Source organism: Nicotiana tabacum, chromosome 1, assembly GCF_000715075.1.
Source record: "Nicotiana tabacum cultivar K326 chromosome 1, ASM71507v2, whole genome shotgun sequence".
In the NCBI taxonomy this organism is placed as follows: Eukaryota; Viridiplantae; Streptophyta; class Magnoliopsida; order Solanales; family Solanaceae; genus Nicotiana; species Nicotiana tabacum.
The window spans coordinates 38,146,634-38,152,619 of NC_134080.1; the positions used below are offsets into that span (position 1 = coordinate 38,146,634).

The 5,986-nt window shown below is 35.2% G+C and overlaps 1 long non-coding RNA gene across 1 annotated transcript; it reads left to right on the plus strand.

The window, feature by feature from the left end:
- Positions 1 to 260: 260 nt before the first annotated feature.
- On the plus strand, positions 261 to 1,701 carry LOC107795701 (uncharacterized). Its single transcript, XR_012708595.1, has 2 exons — positions 261 to 706; positions 1,459 to 1,701. It is a non-coding gene; the product is annotated as an uncharacterized LOC107795701 (long non-coding RNA).
- The last annotated feature ends 4,285 nt before the right edge of the window (positions 1,702 to 5,986 follow it).

A 5,986-nucleotide genomic window follows, 5' to 3' on the forward strand; every position in this document is an offset into this window, starting at 1 on the left:
GGTTTGGGCTAGTGTAATTTAATTATAATTGTGCCAAAATTGGCCCAAAATTTGAGCCCAAAGAGCCCAAACCCGGTCCAAAAGGGGGTTGCCAAGAAGAGCTTAAAACGACATAGTTTTGTCTTGAAACTACGTCGTTTTGGTTAAGTGACAAGATTCAATCTCATCCACCCATCTTGATTTAATCAAACGGTCCTAGTTTGATCTTCATCCTAGGTATTTAAAGCCTAAAATCCCCAAAATTTTTCCCCATTTCCCCCTTATTTCCTCTTTGTTCTTTCCCTCTCCTTCTTCTCTCTTCTCTCTCTCTTCACTCTCTCTACGCCGCCCCAGCTCCGCCCACCGCCGCCTGCCGGAAATCGCCGCCGCCGACGGACCACCTCCCGACACCTCTAAATTCGCACCACGTAATCTCCACAACTTCCTCTTTCCATATCTCCAAACCAAATCCTAAAAAAATCCCTCGAACTCCTTGAATCTTAGATCTAGGAAACTTTTCCGTCACTTTTTTGCCCAAATTCTAGAAGCTCCAACCACTACCACCCCAAAATACTTACATCAATGGATAAAGCTCCCCAAGACCTAGCTATTGATGTCAATTCTACCCCAAAAATCCGGCGACCAAAATCCGGCCTAATTCCGGCAACCTCCCGGAACACCCTCTTTGGCATACCACCATTTTTTCGGCTTTTTGATGTGTAAAATGGTAAAATACTATTCTTTTTCATGGCTGATTTTTTTATTTTTATTTTTAATTTTCAGATTTTATTTTTGTCTATTATTAATTATTTTAGCATTAGTTTTTGAAGTTTGAAATGTTAAATTTTCTGTTTTTGCACTTGTTGAAGTAGTAAAATAGCTTTGTATTGATAAAAGTGAGGTAATGAAAAATACTTAAGAGTATATGGTACTTGTTTCGTTGTTTGTTTACTGCTTCAAGACTCTTTGAGTACAACACTCAAAAGTCAAATTGTTTGGTAAGAAAATGTAGACCTTTGGACATTATTTGAATAAAGTCTATCTTTGAATAGTGGAGAGCAGATTTTGTTTGAAATACTTGACAAGATTTGAACTAGAAAGTCTTGCTTTTTGAATTTAAGAGAAAATTTTGTAGAAAAATCTGTCAAAAAGATTGATTTTTAATTTGAAATAGCTGGTTGTTTTGATATATAGAGGGGACTCCATCACACTTCCTCGGGGGCATTTTTTTTAATTGCTTTGTCACAAAAACAAAAAAAAATTCAGCAGTTGAACACATGAAAAGTAAGCTGAAATGGTGAGCTTTGGGAGTGAATCTTAGAGTGCAAACTTTTAAAAAAGTATAAGTCCTCTTTAGAGTTCGTTTCTGGGTTCCCTCTCTAAGTTTTCGGGTTGTTTTAACACGAATTTGCTGCTAGTTTTGCTGCTATTTTTATGCTGCTTTAGTTGCTGAACTACTGTTTATTCTTTTGCTACCAGGTAATCCTTTAAGACTCGTAATGCACGTATTTTCAGCAATGGGAACAACTTGAACATGCTGCACCATTTAAATGTGTTTGATGTGATGAATAGTTTGACAACAGAAGAGCTTGTATGTTATTGTTATGTATCAAGCATGTGATAATGTGAATATAGTCCTTCATAATACTTGAATATTGAGTTGTAAGTTTTTGAATGGGATATGTACGTTTATGGATTTTTAAGCATGTTTTCAAGCTATTATATCCGAGTAACAATGCTAAGTATGCCATGAATGACTTTAGGTATATAACACATAGCATGAGTTCATTTTAGTTGCTGAAATTTCACTGCCAACATATGCTTCTAGGAGTGCTGTGATAATATCTTTGTGAATCTGGCAATTTTGCCGGATTTGCAAAAATGGCTATTTTTGTAAAGTGGACGTTTATACAATTGTGACTATGTAGTTAATGGTCATGAACTCAAACTAAGTAAAGAGCTAAGATTGTATCAACTTTGGGCCTTATTGAATCAAAGATAAAAGTTGGCCCATTTACCTTTAAACAACAAAATTACCCCTTTTCTTCTATATAGCATTGGGCCAATTGAAATTCATTTCTTGGCCCATTTTAATAATAAATTTCAGCAGCCCAAAAGCTCCATACAAGCTGGCCCATTTTTTTTAACAAGAAGTTGGCTCATTTCTTTTGAAATAGATAAAGTTGGTCCAACATTTATTTGCATAATTTTTCCCAACTATAAAGCTCGAAAAATAATAATAATATCAGATTTTTCTATTATTTTAATTAACTAATTTCCCTTTAGTTAATTTAAATGTTAGGCAAATAGTAGGTGTGCTTTAACTTCACGGACTCACTTGTGTAGCGTGACACTTAACTTTTAATAAGTTAATTCATCAATTTCATGTCATATTCAATAGTTTTAATTAATTTATAAATCTTTTGTCATAATCACGGATTCGCTTGCGTAGCGTGGTAGTGACATTTAATAAATTTTCTGAAAAAAGAGGGTTAATGTTTCCTCCAACACAATTGCAACAATTTTTCAAAAGTAAATAACGTGCTAACAATCGTCTATCATGACTACGGATTCGCTTGCGTAGCGCCGTTATGAATAAATAATAAATTTCGTCGATCACGCATTCGCTTGCGTAGTGTGGTTATGACATCTTATTATTCAAAAATATTCTTTAATTTTTTCTAATAATCAAGAGATAAAAGAGGATAGGTAAAACATGAAAATAATATAAATCACAGTTTGTCCAAAATTAATTCAAGCCAAGTTTAAGTCAATAAAGCGACCGTGCTAGAACCATGGGACTCGGGGAATGCCTTATACCTTCTCCCCGGTCAACAAAATTTCTTACCCGAACTTTGTTTTCGCGGATCGATTAAAATAGAGTTAAACCTTCCTTTGACTAGGGATCCAAATAAATGGTGACTTGGAACACCGAAAAAATCAATTCTAAGTGGCGACTCTGAACAATAAAATAATCCATATTCAAATTTTGTCACTTTAATTGGAAACACTCTTTGGCCCATACACATATTATTATTATTTTGAGGGGTAGAAAAAGGGTGTGACACCGATGCCACTGTTGAAACTTGAATGGTTAAAATGTCTCGGGCCATCCTTGAAAGGACCGAAAAGTGTTTTTCTTTGTCCTTCCACCATTCTAAAAGATTAATGAGCCGTTGGGATTCACTTCCTCAAGTCCCTGTGACAAATAAACTTCAAGCTCATTTAGTTGTGAACAATCACTAGTGGTACAACCTTGAGAACCCCTGAACTCGGTCCAAGCAGTAAGTGCTCTTACTCCTGCAGTTCTTTTAGATGATTGAGAACTAGAAGAAGAAGGAGTTGGAATATCTGGTCTAGCATTATCTAGTGCAATTTGATAAGCACTATAAATAGTTAGAGCATTTATTTTAATTGAGGCTTGTGCATCCGAAAGTGTAGACAACTCCTCAGGTGTAAGTTCTAAACCATTATAAATAGATCGATACCAATATTGAGGACCACCTAATTTCATAGTAGGATTTAACAATGCAACAATACCATAAATAGGGGGAATAGGAGAAAAATATTTTTTAAATTTCTTTCTCATGGAAGCAATAGCTAATTCATAAATTTCCCCACCGTCTGAAAAATAAGCAAACAAATTTGCAAGATCTGCAAGATAAACTAAATAGTTCGAAATAGTCGGATAATATTGCCCAGAAAATTCATTTGTAGCAACATGAAATCTTTCTAAAAAATCTACAAGCATTTTAACATTAGCCCAATCCGCATTTGTAAGGTGCTCATCATCATCACTTATATGAGCATTAAACGTTGAGTTTATGGGGTTTCTATATTCATATGCAACAATTAAACTTTCATACATATAATTCCATCTAGTTGGACAAGGTTTAGGAACCTTTCTTTCTCTTAGGCCAAATTCATCGCATCTTTTAAAATATTCTCTAAGTCTACTTCTACGGTTTGAATAAAAAAGCTAATTAAGAGTCATTTTAACCTTTTCAATTTTAACATTTAAAATTTTCATATCATCACCCACAATTAAATGATAAATATGACAAATACATCTAACATGAAAAATATTACTAAATGCAGGATTTAGTGTAGTGGTAAGCAAGGCTACAACATTAGTGTTACTAGTAGCATTATCCATTGAAATTGACATTATTTTATCACTAATGCAAAAATATTTACAAATATCCGTAACCGTGCTAGAAATAAACTGCCATGTGTGACATGAATTAATTATTCTTTAAGCAATAATGCGCTTTTGCATTATCAACTCCTCATCAATCCAATGACTTGTAACAGTAAGATAATCACAGTCATTACTACTTCTACCAATATCAATAGTAATCGCAACACAAAAATTAATATGAGTAAATAAATAGCGTAAATATTGTTCATATTCATGTTTATATTTATAAATATCGCTCTTTACGGTTGTGCGATGCCATCCTTTATAAGTAGAATTAAAAATTCTTCTATTAGAATGCACAAAGTGGGAGTTAGACGGAAAACTATAGGGTAAGCACATAATAGTAACCATTTTTGCCAATTCTTCCCTATCTTTTCTTGGGTCATAATATAAAATACCACCGGTAACAGTGTTAATTCCCGGTTGAAATTGATTTGACCCGGCACTAGTGTCAGGCTGACTAGTTGGACTTGCCCCCCCCCCGGCCGCAACTTTCATTTGGAAAAATTTAACTTTATCTTGAGGGTGTATCATTATGTGTCTTCTCAAACTTCCCGTCCCTCCCTCCGATCAACATAGTTAAAGGCTAACTCTTTGCCATAAGTTTTACACTTAGCTTTATTTTTTTCTCTCATTTGAATAAAAAATGGCCAAACAAGAGATGTTTCGGCCCGTTTAGAAGGTTGTCTAGAAAAAGTAGGGGTACTAACAGGGGGGTCAACTGGGGCATCATTTGGATTAGTTCGGTTAACTTGAGCAACAGACTAGTGGGTGTATCATCATCCGGTTGCGTTTCATCTAAATCTATTTCCTGCTCATCTTCTTCATCTATAGTTGGATTACCATAAAGAGAATTCATATATTCATCATCTAAGCGTTCACCACCACCAACATTATGCACATATTGACTCTCAGTTAATTGTAATAAAGTATTATCACTATCAAGAATAGGAGCAGGTGGAGGGCGGGTATGGGGTTTGGGTAGGGGAGGCCGGAGAATTAGAGGAGAAATAGATTGACCACTAGATTCACCACTCTTGGATTTTCCCTTATTTTTACTAAACATTTTTTTAATGAAAGATCCATCTTAATTATAATTATATAAAGTAATTAAATAAAACAAACAAAACTATAATATTAAAACTAAAGAGTTGGAACGAGTTTTCCGAATTGACGAACAACTTGTTGAAATTAATTATCGTTGAAGACTTGAATACTTCAATTCACCAACTTCACAATTTTTAACACAAGTTGCAACAATAAAGTAACCAATTTTATGGGAAAATTAGAGAGAGAATGATGATTTGGTGAAGAAAAATGAAAGAATAAGGGGGTATTTATAATTGAAAATAGGGAAAAAGTGTAATTATAAAAAGTTTGGGTTAAAACAAAGTCGGGGGAGGAGGGGAGGGGTTAAATGGATATTTTATAAATAGCCAACGACTATTTTGGCAGCCATAACGGCTATTTTTTAAAGCACCAATGGTCAGATTTTGATTTGAGATTTTTTTTTAAAATTAGTCGTTGGACCTGTTTAGGACCGTTTGAGATCGGTTAGGACCGGTTGAACTGGCCCACTTAGGAGCCGATCCCGGACCCAAACGGTCCCGGTTTTAACGGGCATTTTATCTGAACCGGTCCATTTGGACCTCAAACCCCCTGGTCCCGGGCTTAAACTAGTAGGCCTGTTTAGTCCCACTACCCATGGGATCGTGGGCCTTGGCCGGGCCCGGGCCTAATCGGCCCACTTGCCACCCTTAGTTCTTCATCCTTTCTAGCCATTTTGTTTTGTTTTGGTTTTGTGTT